We start from the raw sequence: 15446 nt of genomic DNA on the forward strand, positions 1-15446 counted from the left end.
GATTCTGAAGTCTAGAAAATTTCAAATCGCGTGATATGGAGATGTTGGAATTTCAAAATTCTGAAATCCTAGTATTAAAAAAATCCAGTAACCCTGAAGAGCTAAAACTCAATAATCGCGAACTCTTAAGATGCCTAAAATTTTTATATATACACTATCCAATGAAATCTCGGAATTCCATAGTCCGAAAATCAAAATATCACAAAATTCTGAAATCTCCAAAACCTGAAGTCTGGGAATCCCAAGACAAGAAATTTCCAAATATTGAAAAACATCATAGATTAATTAAAATTTTGAAATCCTCAAATCCTCTAGCTTTAACGTCCTGAAATCATAAAACACTTCATTCATGCAGGAGTCGAAAAGTCTAAAATTCCTAATTCTTGACAACCTTAAGCCGCTTAATCTAAGAGTCCCAATATCCTTTCAAATCCCAGTCTAAAATTTCAAATTTCTTGAATCGTGAAATCCAAACACCAAAGAGTAGTGAAATTCTAAAACCCAGATTTTTTTTTGTTCTGAAAGTTATATCCTAAGCTCTTGTAATCCAGGTATTCTAGAAAATCAAAAAATCCTGAAACGTCAAAATCTTTAAACCCTTAAGTTCTAAAAACCTGAAATCGGTGAATTATAAACTCTTAAAATTCCTGACTATTCGAATAAAAACAAAACCCGGGTACTATGTTCCGTCTGGAATTTGACCATCTGTTTATTCGACACAGACTTCGCAGCTAACCGTTAGTGGACAGAATAATTGCGGAGCTAGCGCCACGATCCTGTGGACTCTAAAAGTTTCGCTCAGCCGAGATTCGATCATGCGACGACTGGCTTGTTAGGAGAGCATCGTACATTTAAACCAACTGGAAGGTTTTATTATTCAAATTCGATTACCGGATTTAATTCTGAAATCTTAAATCCAAAATCACCGAATCCGTAAAGTTTATGCTTTCGAGCTATATATCTATATTAATCTAGCTACACTCGTAACATTCTAAGGTTCTGACATCGTGAAATTTGCTTAAAATCTCAAGAATCGAAGAGTCAGGAATTCTAAAATCAAAGCATCTTAAGATCCCAAAGTTTTAAGAACATTACATCCAAAAGTTCTAAAATAAAATCATATAATAAAAAGATTCAGAGCTCATAAAAATTCAACATCCTCAAATCCTTCAAGCTATAAAGTTCTAAAATTCTTAAACACTTCGTGGAACATTCCAAAATTCCAATATTCTTAATTCTTAAAAACCACCTACAAATCTAATATCCTCAAAACAAATCAAATCCTACAATTCCAATACCCTAAAATTTCTGTATTTTTTAATTGTAATTTCCATTGAATCTTCATTTTCGAAGTTCTCAATAAAATTCAATAATCTAGAAATTTATATCGTTAAATTCTATAATCATAAAATACCAAAGTCCTTAATTATTTGCTCTCCCAAATCTGAAATTCCTTAAATCTAAAAATCCTTGAATCCTGGTATTCTACATTTTCAAAACTTGAACATCTTAAATTTCTGAAATACAAATATCCTAAAAAATATATCCTTAAATTCTAAAATCCTAATATCGTTCAATTTTAAAATTTCTAAATTCCAGAATATTAGAATTCTGCAATTCATCATTCTAAAATCCCTAAATCAGTAAACTTCAAGATCATGGCTCTTGAATTCTTGATTCACAAATTATCTCGAAATTCTGAATTCAAGAATTTCTTAAATCCCAGAATCCTCAAATAGTACAATCTCACAATTCTTTTGTCGTAAGATCCCAAAATTCCATAAAATTTTCAAATCCGTATATTCTAAAAATCTAAAATCGTTAAATTTTCAAATCCTAAAATCCCTGAATATTGAGATTCTGCAGTTCTATCATCCCAAAATGCTAAAATCGTAAGCTATAAGATCATGATTCTTTAATTCTTGATTCAAAAATTATCTTAAAATCGTGAAATCAAGGATTTTTGAAGTCCAAAGATCCTCAGATAGTACTCTCCCGAAATCTCACAATAATTATGTTCAAAGATCCTAAAATTCCATACTCCCACAGTTCTATAATCCCAAAGGTCTTAAGTCCTTAAATCTTAAATTCCGAAATCCTAAAACCAGTTAAGGTGATTCTTATAATTGTGGAATCAATCCCAAAATCCTTAAATCCTAAGATCCCATTATGCCAAAACTGTTTCATCCTAAGGGGACAAAATCCTAAAATTTACTTGAAACTTCAAAATTCGAAATCGCTAAAAATTTGGAAGCAAATTTAATCGGAAACGTAAAATATCTTGTAAATTTATGGAAGTTGAGGATCTTATCTGAAAATTTTGGTGCCCAAAATATAGTCCAGAAGTCCCAGAAGGTACCTTGAAACCCGCAGATGTGACTCACAGTTTCGAAACTTCAACATTTCGCATTGGTCGTGATGATGATGAAGATATCCAACACGGAGGAAAACATTACTGTTGCTCATCTTTCCTGAAGTATCAAAAAAAAAGTTTTGATAACGATTTTGGTCCGCAACACAAGATATTCGTGTTTTTCTAGAAACAGAGAAAAATAATAATGTTATGAACTTTTTCCAAGTTTCTCTCTAACCGGGACATCAACTAATTTTCCTCAATTACCAAATAATTTTGGTAATTTTTTGTAGCTATAAAAATAGAACATGGACGCTTAAAAAAAAAGTGAAAATACCTTTAATTTTTTTTGAAGAACTTGAAAATCCAACTAACTGACACTCGGTAATTTTACCCAGAATATAATAGCCATAATTGTCATAATACTATCTCCGCTTCGCGTGAGTACCAGCCGACCGTTAATAGACAATTAGGCGCGAGTGATGAATTTCAATTCAGCATAATCTTTCGATTTCTCTTTGGGAAAAATTAAATTTTTTATTATTGTGCAAACAATTTCCACTGCAAATTGCCATTACTTGTGAGACTCATACGTATAATTTAAGGCCAATCAGCGCCAACTGTTGCCAATCAAAAGCCCAAATGCACCTGCACAAGCCACTCCAGCAGAACTTAATCCCATATAAATTATCCAATTACCCGAACTACAATGGCTAATAATGTGAAATACTTCACCTGATAGAGTCGCTGCGTCTCGTGCGGCCACGGCTACCGTATAACCCGTGGAAGGCTATCGCGCCTCCTACTCAGCAACGTCTGGTCAGTAGATTTATCTCCGTTGATTACAACAGCCGGTGAGCCCAGCAGGATGCACACTAATTAAATTATCAACAAAGCTAATCGCATGGGTCCAGCTCCTGCTTGGAAGCGACGCTAACGTCCACGCACTCCGAGAAGTTTCTCCGGGTGCAGCACAGCAGCAATATCATAATCGCTTGAACCATTCTAGAGACCTCCTGTGCCGGCAGCCACTTGGCCATTCGCAACTGATTTATTTTAATCTAGTTCGTAATACTCGGTTACATGACAGATTTATTATGATACATCGGCACTGCTGCCGAAGTCCTCGAAGTTGCTCATCGTGTTGTGCGCGAACTCGCAGTTTCTGTGTGCCAGTAATTGTGCGATTGTTGATATGGCAATTTATCTCGGCGGAGCTAATTCCGAACACACTGCTGGAGCTGGTGCCAGCAAATGAACTTGCAAGGGAGAATCGGTTCCAGATAAAACTACTGCCAACCAGAGGCGAAAAGGGTGTTTTCAGATCCGCGAACGCATATCCAATCCGCTATAATCCAATGCGCCATGCGCCGATGGCCGGAAAGTATGCTATCGCATATAATACCGTTGTTGTTAGTGCCTACAGAGCATTCAGTTCGAATAATAAACAGTACCCGGATTAATACATCCTGCAGGATACGGAATGCGCGGAAATTGTGCAATAACAAACAATTATATCCTTTTCTCATCGGTAAAAAGTAATAAAAAGCGTAAAATATACCGTAAATCTTCACAACATCCCGCCCCAGGGAACCGAGGCATTCTTTCCAATTGCTGACGACATAGAAATGCAACAGACAAGCAAAACATTTTAATTAATCCTTTATTTATGTTATCCCTGGCGGCGGCGTCGCTGATTTTCTTTGGCTCTGTAGCGTCGTAGTGATTATCCAGATTGGTAGCAAATTGCGCACAGTCCTCATTCGTTAAAGCGGAAGGACTGCCGATGCCGATGACGGTGAAGCGACCTGTTTATATAAATATAGTTAACCTCTCTTCCCTTCGTTTATCCATTGGATTGGAATGCTTCCACTCCCCCATTGCTGTTGATGTAACGTAGCTTTTCGCACAAATTTACGCAATCGAGCAAATCACAACATACTTGACTCGAAACCGCTTCGTAATTCCAATACTTTTCAAATGTAAACATTCGAGCGCTTCCTGGTCCTGGATGCCTTCTTTCTTGCAACATTCTCGCGATGAAGCAATCAAACCACGACGCGCCGCAACGATCACTGACCAATTAGGAACTTGTTGAAGCCCTGCCAATTCCGACCCTTCTAATGAACTTCTGCGGACCTACTCAAAACTCAACCTTAAACAGTTCTTCACCTTCAGTAATTTTCCCAAGCGTCCCATTACTCACGTTTGATTTATGGATCCGGCCAGAATACAGCACGGCCCAAGAACGCCGAAGAAAAACTTGTTGCCGTTCACGACCGCGCGCTCTCGATGATGGGCCAATTTTGATTAAATGCACACTTTACCGAAAGAAGAAGTTACCTTCCGGGGTCTGGCCAGACACGGCATAACAACAGAGCAATCGATCGATCTCGTTAGGGATTGCGAGAGTTCTGCGCATCCGAGATTTATGAAAGGTAGTGGCCTGTCCTGCTTTAGCACCGGGCCAAATGATTTACAGCCTGCTAATTCTAGCACTTTATTCCCATCGGGACTCGGGCTCGCGATCCGCGAGCCGACTTTCTTTCCCGTTTTAGCAAACAGTTAAGCTTAATTTACTCATATTTTCTCTGTTTTTATCTTCTCGCCTTCTCTCTGCAGATTCATCACCATTGCCGTATTCCACTTTGACATCATAAACAAATAGCAATCAGGTAAGCAGCTGCTCGCAGCGCCCCCATTCTTTCTCCCCCGTCGGATTCCGATACGGATGTTGGGCTCGGCTGTCAACAGGTTGTCTCATTGGTTTCTCGCGGCTCGCTGTTGTTCCGCCCAGCGCAACGGGGGGGACGAGAGACCGAGATCACAGATTATTAAAGTAATAATCGATTATGAACTTGTTTCCACGTCAGGCCTGTCGTCACCATCGTCATCTGGTTGACGATTGTCTCCGGGCAGTTTCTGTAATGCGAACGTGATATGCACATCCGGTGGGAAGGAGACTTTAAGCCACGCTTTGTCACATAACGCCTCAAACCTTAAAATTCCTCTTCCAATTTGGAAGTCAGCGGAATAAAAAAAAAGTCAGTGACATTTGTTTTCTGAACAAGTTTTGCCAAGCGCGTGGTCTTTCAACTATAAAACATGAACGTCATTTGAAAGGAATCGTAATATTTAAAGCTACGTCAAAAAGAGCTCGATTATTCCACATATGTGTAAAATCAATTTCTGAAACGGCTAAAAAAAGGGAAAAACGTTCAATGTTTCTTTTATTGACTAAAGTTTCGTATCACTTTGTCTCCAGTTTTAAAATTTATAGTAAGTGATACTCTGAGAAAGCATTTTCGACGTAGGACTACGAAAATGTGCCCTCTCAAAAATCTTTTTAAACGCCAATGTGTAGATCGAAAGGTGAAGATGGCTCCCAACTTCTGATGTTATAAAAGTAAACACATTTTGTCAATAGTAAATTACTAGAAAGTTTTATTGAGAAGCAATCATTTTTAGGTCCAGTTTCACAGCTTTGAATACCAATCAACAATCAACCAATCTTTAGCTTATCACAATTTTTTGGCAAAGGTCTTGAAGATTAATATAGCCTTTGTTATCGGACTTCCGGAAGTCGTGCCTCAAAGCCGTCAAAGTTCCATTTTTTTAACCTATGAAAAGAAAAGCTCGAAATTTTTTATGCCAAATGACTTAGAAATGCATGAATCGTCGAGATCAGGTGCTGCCTCTAAAAAAAAATTCTTTTAAGAATCGTCTTTTTAAGAGTCAGATTTTTTTTACATTTTTACACAGAAGGCTCTCAACTAATAGAGGGCAGTTTTGCTCAAACTTTTGGTAAAACGATTAGCATCAGTGGAAAAATGAACTAAAACCCAATTAGAAAAGCAGCGGCTCATTTAAAGTGAGTGGCTCCGCCTTTCTTTCAAGTTACGTCATTTCCCCAGCTTCACAAGACGCAAAGATATTTTGTTCCGTATGTAATATGACTGTACGAAACTTGATTCTTATTTCGTGTTGGTGAACAGTAAAATTGAATCGATGGAGCTCTTAGTCACGGTTATACAATGAAGACTAAATTTTTGTATGTTGGCTTTTATACATGACTACTGAGAGTTAACCTTCCGGTAGGCGTGTCTTTGTGGACTAGAGCGAGTAAAACAACAACAAAAAATCGGCTATATAGTCAGATCGTTTCTATACTTTGGCGTCGGTTATTCTGGGGAAGAAAGTCATGCTTTAGCTCTGATTGGTCGAAACATGCGTTTGACAAGTCTCTACATTTTTTAATCTAAACATATAAAAATGCAGCTCTAACTACCGAACCGATCGGCGTGAAATTTTGTATATAGGGGTTTCAGGGGCCAGGAAAGGTGACTAAGATAGTTCGAGACCCCTCCCTCTTCTGCAAGGGAGGGGTCCCATACAAATGAAACACAAATTTCTGCACATCTCGAGAGCTAACCGAGTAAATAGAACCAAATTTGGTAGGTAGATATTTTTGAGGGTAACAAATATATCCATAATGGTTTGACACCCCTCCCTCCTCTACAAGGGAGGGGTCCCATACAAATGAAAAACGAATTTCGCACAGCTCGAGAACCAATCAACCAAATACAACCAAATTTGGTATGTGAATGTTTTTAGAGGTAACAAGTATGTCCATAGTGGTTCGACCCCCCTCCTTCTTCTGTGAGGGAGAGGTTCATAACAAATGAAACACAAATTTCTGCTTATCTCGAAAACTAACCAACTAAATGGAACCAAATTTGGCAGGTTGTTATTTTTAGGGGTAACAAATATATCCATAATGGTTTGACACCCCTCTCTCTTCTATAAGGGAGGGGTCCTATACAAAAGAAACTCAAATTACGCACAGCTCGAAATTCAATCAAGCGAATATAACCAAATTTGGCAGGTGAATGTTTTTAGGTGTAACAAACATGTCCATAATGTTTCGACACCCTTCCTTCTTCTGGCATGTCTCCTAATACCATTTCGAAATCCAAGATGGCGACTTCCCGTTTCTGAAAAAGAGCGGCAAATGACTAAATACCACCCAACATGGGTATTTCCGGAATTGTTATGATACACTGAAGCCACAAATCGACCTCAGACAACATTTCAAATTGAAAGAAGGCGACTTCCGGTGTCTAGAAAACAGCCGAAAATGACCAGATAACACCCAATATGAGTGTTTCTTCAACCAGATTGACGCTCAGAGGCCAAAAATTGTCTCCTAATGCCATTTTGAAATCCAAGATGGCGACTTCCGGTTTCTGGAAAACAGCCGAAAATGATCAAATACCACTCAATATAAGTGTTTTTTCAACCAGATTGACGCACGGAGGCCGAAAATTGTTCCCAAATGTCATTTTGAAATCCGCGACTTCCGGTTTCTGAAAAATAGCGGCAAATGACCAAATACCACACAATATGATTGTTTCTTCAACCAGATTGACGCTCAGAGGCCAAAATTGTCTCCTAATGCCATTTTGAAATCCAAGATGGCGACTTCCGGTTTCTGAAAAATAGCGGCAAATGACCAAATACCACCCAATATGGGTATTTCCGGGATTGTTATGATGCACTGAAGCCACAAATTAACCTCAAACAACATTTTGAATTGTAAGAAGGCGAATTCCGGTGTCCGGAAAACAGCCTAAAGTGACCAAATGCCATCCAATACGAGTATCTCTGGAACGAGAATGAAGCTGACCTCAGACACCATTATGTATTGTAAGATGGCAACTTCCGGTTTCTAAAAAACAGCCAAAAATGGCCGATTTCCATACAATATGAGTATCTTCGGAACCAGAATGATACACAGTAGCTGGAATCGACCACAGACACCGTTTTGAATTCGAAGATGGCGACATCCGGTTTCTGGAAAACAGTCGAAAATGACCAAATAACACCCAATATGGGTGTTTCTTAAACCAGAATGACGCTCAGGGGCCAGAAATTGACTTACGGTTCCTGAAAAATAGCCCTAAGGACCAAATACCACCCAATATGTGTATCACCGGATTCAGAATGATGCAAGGAGCTATAAATTGACCTATGTCCGTAATCGAAATGATGTAGAGAAGCATTGACCCTGGACACCATTTTGAATCAGAAGATGACCACTTTCAGTTTCTGGAAAACAACGAAAATAACTGAAATGCACCCAATATATATCCGGAATAGAGGTCATGTACAAAAGCCATTCCGATAAAACCAATCATTTTTAAACGATATAATCCAATCGCAAGGAATCAATGAATTTGAAATGCTTAAAATTATTAAATTAAACACTAAAATAGGTGGGACGAAGTTTGCCGGGTCAGCTAGTAGTACAATGAAAGGCATCACATAATCACAATTTTTCGCATTTTGGTAGACGCATGGCGAATTTCGGGAGCTGTAAGAATGTAGAAAATCCAACTTATAAAAAACACAAAAACATAATTATAAATTGAATATTTAAAAAGCTTACCTTTTGTGAATCTGATTGTTTTTCTGGCTCTAAAAAGATCCCTCCCCCCCATCAATCCCCTTTTTCAAAACCCTTTTCACTAATTATACGTGATTCAAAGCCTATGTGGCATTCCATGGAAAATAAATAAGAATGAATATTTTTTTATGATGCCCTTTCCGATTTCGCTAAAACTTTGCACAGTTGTTCCCAGTTGATAAAGAGGTCATTCTACACTATCAGTTCTCCTTGTAGACTCACGACTGCTGTTTCAAAAGGGCCTATCCAAAAATGTGACTAATGAATAAAATATTTTGTATCAGAAAAACGACTTGTTTCATTAAAATGGTATCTTCAGCGAAGTTGTAGGTAATAAAATTGCGATTCTAAAAAAAAATATATACAACGTAAATTTTATTTTTCAGGGCCAAACATTCCAAATTATCACAAAATCTAAAATATCTTAAAAAGTACCTTTTTTAAAAATCCAATTTTTTTTACGCATTGAAGACGACAATATGTACTACTATCTGTCAATATTTCGTGATGGTAAAATGAATAAAAAAAAAAAATATGAACGTTTGAATATTTTATCATTTTCACTCAGAACTTATTTTTGAGGATTTTCTTCTGTTGTTGTTATACATTATCGCTAAGAGCATGAAACAAATCCAACGCGCTGTTTTTGTGCCAAATAGCTGCTATGACTACACGCAAAAGGTTAAATTATTATTCGAACTAAATTTCTATTTTTAACAACGGCTTTTACCCGTTTACATTCAAGTTTATTAAGCAGACAATGTTTGCAGTAGGAAAAGCGGAAAATAAGCGAACTGGAAATATGATACAAATTTGGAGAAATATACCGCATCCCGACGAGACTTGAACCCGCAATCTCCTAACTTGAACCCGCAAATCCGCAATCCCGGAGATTGCCGGTTCAAGCCCCGTCGGGATGCGGTATATTTTTCCAAATCTGTATCATATTTCCAGTTCGCTTATTTTTCGCTTTCCCTACTGCACACACTGTCTGCTTAATAAACTTTAACTTATTACTTCGAGAGTAATTAAAAAAATATTTTCCTTCCTGTAACAAATCTATTACTTAACAAGTAAAAAAAATCTTCTCCTGTTGAGTAACAACTCTTACTGTCATATAATTTGCACATGTTGCAAGATCACGAGTATCTAATAATAACCGTTACAACTACTTGCAAAATTTTTACTCACTACTTGAAAAGGTAAATACAAAAATAATCTTCATCTCCAGTCGATTTACAACACACACTGTTGTGACTTAAATGAATTAGATCGCATCAATACAAACACAGCAGAAGATGTCTCGCTTACACATGCAACGCGGCTCTTGCTTGTATGTTCCCCTACAAAAATGCATACAAGCGCGTAACTTCATTACTTTTTGATTATCGGCATCTTAGCAGTAGCAACAACTATACATAAAACAGTTTCGAAGTGAATAAGTAAGTGGTTAAGTGAAATAACTGTTGGTGTTAAGGTCCAGCAAACAACATGACGTAGTGTTACGTACAAAATTAAATGTATTCGACCTTTCGATGGTAAAAAGTGTTCGAAGCAGATGCGAAAACTATCGGATATAAATATCCAAAACTTGAAAGCGATAAAGTATTCCAAGTCATCGCAACTAACTAACGAGTTTCATATTTGTACGTCATGTCGTCTGGAACAAGAGAAACTAGCTCTCTCTACGCGTCATATTTTTAAAACCGTCTGATAGCGGGAATCGTCGCTGAGGTACGCATATTAGATTTCAATGGGGCCAGTATCAAATTGATTGATTAAAACAGCGCGTCGGATTTGTATCATGCTCTTAGCGTTAAAAAAGAAAAAACACAAAAAAAATCCTGAGTGAAAATGACAAAATATTCAAACGTCCATAAATTTTTTATTTTTCATTTTACCATTACCAAATTTTGACAGATAGTAATGAATATTGTCGTCTTCAATGTGTAAAAAAATTGGATTTTTTAAAAAAGGTACTTTTTGAGATTTTGTGACAGTTTGGAATATTTGGCCCAGAAAAAAAAATTACAGTGTATATATATTTTATTTTATTACTTACAACTTTGCTGAAGACACCATTTCAATCAAACCAGTCGTTTTTCTGATACAAAATATTCATTCATCAGTCACATTTTTGGATAGGCCCGTTTGAAACAGCAGTCGTGAGTCTACATGAAGAACTGATAGTATAGAGTGACCTCTTTATCAATGGTCGATCAGAATCGATTTGCGAAGTAGCGTGGACTTGGTCCTATGGGAACATCTGTGCAAAGTTTCAGCCATATCAAAAATGGAAATAAAATTACCTGTTTTTTTGGTGGAATTTTACTACCAATTTGATATAGTTTATGGTTGTATGATACACATCATTAAATGGCGACCAGACAAAACATTTGGAAATATCCATGTATTTAACACCTATAAAATTTGCTCTTCATCATTTACGACTGTCTAGCGAATATCTTACTAAAGAAAATTTTTAATGCTTGGTCTTCTTTATCCATTGTGTTGATAGTTCCATGTCGTTGAAAACGTTGATTCCTTATAGATTCGAATAATTTGAAAATGCACGAGATTACTGAAACTTCGTGATTACAAGCGCACTAGAAAAAGGCGTGGGGAGCAGAAACAAGAAACAGCTTCTCCCGCAAGCCGACTCGATTCGAGCGACGAGACCCAGATGACTCACGGCTCGTGAGTGGGAGGAGATGAACAGGCCTTCCCAGGAAACATTTTATTTCCATAAACTTTTTACATTTCATTCCCGTGGACATGAATATCCTTTTCTTTGCACTTGATGCACGAGCTTCTTTCCTCGAATTACGAACAATCTGACAGGTTATGAAATAGTAGCCGCTCGCGTGTATAATTTATTAGTGCTTTCAACTCACCTAGCAGCTTTGGTTTTTTTTTCATAAAAACGTTGAAGATATTTGACGCTATTAGGATATTTGACACTCTGTTTCTCATGGGAGAGAAACAGCGTCGGCCACATGACCTAAATCAAATAAGCCAATAACCGGCGTTTGGCGATTATGTTGAGCGAGTGAGAGAATATCGATGTACATAGCTCAGTAATTACGAGCGTTAGGACTAGACATGGAGAATTGTCTCTCCCCGATTCTTCTGATAGGGTAAAATTAGATTTAATTTTCAATTTTTTAATAAAGTGTGCTGTGACATACGATCGGAACTGCTCCTACTCGTCTCTTAAGAAATTAATTTGCTCGTAAAACCAACGAGCAGCACCCGATTCCCGACTCTCAGATTGAAAATCTCTCTCACCTTCGTCTCTTACTCCTTCAAATATTGAAAACGTGCACAAGAATCTGCTAGACGCACGAATATTTTTGACATTGAATTACGCCTTACTTTAGTAGGGCGGCATACCAAAAAATCGAGAATGGAATGAAACGACAGAATGAAAGATTTCAAATGCTTACTACTTTGTTACCACCGAACGGATTTTGGTAATCGATATCTCGTTGGATAGCAAAAAAATTACTCTAGTTTATGAAATCGTTTATATCAACATTTTTTTCATACTAAAGTGGTTAAATTTCATAGCAAACCTGATTATAATTCAGCCAATCGCGAAACGGCAATGTTGCAATCCAAGCACTTCCCCAGCACAGCCGACACTGAAGCATACAAACGATTTCACTTTGTGAACGATTTGTAGTTGCTGCTGTTGCTTTGTTCGCTCGAGTGCACAACGACACACCCACCGGAAGTATAACTGTCATTAGTCACTTTACTGGAAACCGAATCGATCAGTGGCAAGCAGATTTGCCAGTTTGTATGGTTTTTGCAGCATTACACGCATCGACCGGCAAAACGGAAGGTTCTTTCTGCAGCAGCAGAAAACGAGTGGGGGCAAATAACAGTCGCTTATAAAATCGCACGCCTTCGAATTGAATTTCTCATTTTTTCTGGAGCAGCAGAATGCACGTAACACGTAAGAATGACTTAAGTGTATAGCTTCATTTCACAAAACCCATTCCGCCCCCAGAATAATTGTTCCAACTGATGTCCCGCCATAAAGTTTTTCTTCGTTTTACTTCGAGACATCAACCTTATCAAAATTCAGTGGGGGCAAACGTGAGACGCGAGGAGTTCTCACAAAAACAGAAACAAATTCCGCAGTAGCACAGTAGGACAGTCGGTGCCTAATATCCCAACTAACGACCCGTTTTTTTTTTTCTCCAAATGGACCAATACCTTCCCTCGCTAGCGTGAAGGAATGTGTAGTTGGGGGATTTTTTCAGCTCAGATAATCTCACCTGTATCGGCTGGGATTATATCCAAACCGGTAGGGTAGATCACACAAACCCGACAACTACTGAAGAAGCTAAATTTTGACCTTTTTTGTGATACAATACAATATTCACAGAACTCTTATGAAGATATTCCGTTTTTTTTATATTACAAGGCCTGAAATGAACCTCAAGTTAAGAGGATACATCATATGCAAATAGTGCTTTACTACCTACCTAGAACTTCTATTCGTGCTCCGCGGGCTAGAATTAAGTCATCTCTGCGCAATGTGCGGTTGAACGATAACAGCACTTCCGGTTTTCTTTTCATGGCTTCCATTCATTTCATTACCGAAGACATGAACCAAACCAACCGACCCTGCAGTTCGGCTGTTTTAAGGTCTCACCATTGTTATGCTGCAGTACAACTGCTGCAAACCGCCTGCGGCAAACGTTTCCATGCCGGGTCACACTCACGTGTTACGTGTTTGCATGATATCCCGCGTGTTCTAACCTATGACGGTAAGCTGCAGCACGCTGGATTAGGTCGTGCTGGTATGCTTTCGTTGGTCCCTTTCCTCTCGAGAGGAAGATCATTAGAATCTCGTGCTCGGCTCCTGCAGGCAATCGGCGTTACAAGAGAGTGGAACCGAAGAGCCGCACCGTGCACTGTGAATAATATTAAATCAGCATCCCCCCTCCCCGCTCCATTTACCAACGCTACGACAACTGCCCTAACTTGTTGTTAGTTCTGTCGGCAGGAACGTGAGGAACAGCTTAATCAAAGCCGACCGATCGTACCGCCCCCACTTGCTCATGCTTTTGGGCGCAGCCTGAAATGCATCTTCAGTTCAGACATTCCTCTAGCTATTGCACAAAACGCCAACTCCGCCCGATTAACTGTGTCATGTTTGGTGTATTTCTTCTCGTGCTAAAAAGTTATTAAATGTCTCTGACAGATGAATTGAAAGTTCGGATGACAATGCTGCACCCTCACCTGTCAGGTAGTTTAAATTGCTTTTGTTTGGAACGGTGATGGCTACTGGAAGAGCCATAAATTACAACTATGATTGAACGTTGAAATGAATTAAAAACATTAATTGCTAACTTTACTAACTTATTGCGATCTTATTAGCTTACATTATTGCACCCCATTCCAACGCACAGAGGGTAACGTGATCTGCAAATCATCCCAACCAAGAAAAGACTCATATCGGCTTGCAAACCCAAGCCTCGCAAGAAGCATCTGATCGTACCGGACTGCAATCGCAATAAACTGTAATAATATATGGCAAACATAATTTTTCGAAGCTGTTCGAGACTGCAAGTGTTCGGTGCAGTAAAGCTATGCCATGCATGCCAGAACGATCCCGATTCCTAATGGCAGTAATTGTGTCATTTATTATAACTATTATTAATGCTATTATTGTTTTCGGGGAAACCCGCGGCAATCCGAGTGCGCAGATCTAACTGCGCTGCGCTTGTAATATAGATGCAAACATGAGCAGCATAGAAAATTGTAAATATTATGACGGTACTAACAATAACTAGCATCTGATAAGCGCCTTCACTCCACTCTCCATCTCTCTCACCTGCAGATGTGTGTGTGAGTGCTGTGTTTGCATGTTAGCCTATCTGCAGGTGCCTTCCACGTGTGGTTTCTTTTCCAGACCGCCTTCGGTAAAGTTGACGGTAAACGTTCCGCGGCGTACAAACTCTCCCTATCGGGGAATTTCGATCTGTTCCGTTTTGTAGGTACCGCTCGGTTTACATGGGTGCACCTTCCTCAGTGCCGAATCTTGTGGCCCTCCGCTCCGACGGAGGGAGCGACGTTTTTAGCAATAATGATTTAGTGGCGATAATCGTAAAATTACAGGGTTCTCTGTTTGTCAGCCCAACGGGTATTCCCGCGATAGGAATCTTAATACAGCTATTTATTTTGGGCCATTATTGAACTTACAGTGGAGGTCATGATGTCGGAGATGATGACGACCGTGTTTTCAGCGATGCACATACATCCATGTAGCGCAGACACAATAATCAACCGATTTTCACAACACGATGAGCTTCGACTAGAGATCTGGAGATTCGATGTCGTCACACGCCCGATTAAGTGATTAATTGAGCAAGCTTTTAGTCAATCGATACTTCTATCGAATTAAGAGCACTGCTTTTGATTGCATTCGCAATTATCGCTTGTTGTAGGTGAATTTTGTAAAGTTCTGCGTTAAGTTAATGTTTCTGGGGAAACAGCGAGTAAAACCTTACTCAGTCACTTAGCATCGAATGGTCAGATTATAATAACTCATGATCATCCTAACGTCAAAGCGTAGTGCCTTTGAACCCGTCAAAAATGCGCTTGAATAGA

The 15446-nt window shown here is 38.7% G+C and overlaps 2 protein-coding genes across 4 annotated transcripts in view; one reads left to right on the plus strand and one right to left on the minus strand.

Annotated features, from left to right (window-relative positions):
- The window catches only part of LOC129721151 (uncharacterized), a 307031-nt gene that overhangs the window by 184593 nt on the left and 106992 nt on the right, over positions 1 to 15446 (plus strand). For both annotated transcript variants that reach the window (XM_055673369.1, XM_055673378.1), the window contains one exon: positions 4976 to 5028. The gene's annotated coding sequence lies outside the window, so the exon portion shown is untranslated. The remainder of the gene's footprint in view (positions 1 to 4975; positions 5029 to 15446) is intronic.
- Positions 1 to 15446, minus strand: part of LOC129721158 (autophagy-related protein 16-1) — a 260160-nt gene that overhangs the window by 124807 nt on the left and 119907 nt on the right. The window lies entirely within an intron of this gene.

Source organism: Wyeomyia smithii, chromosome 1, assembly GCF_029784165.1.
Source record: "Wyeomyia smithii strain HCP4-BCI-WySm-NY-G18 chromosome 1, ASM2978416v1, whole genome shotgun sequence".
In the NCBI taxonomy this organism is placed as follows: Eukaryota; Metazoa; Arthropoda; class Insecta; order Diptera; family Culicidae; genus Wyeomyia; species Wyeomyia smithii.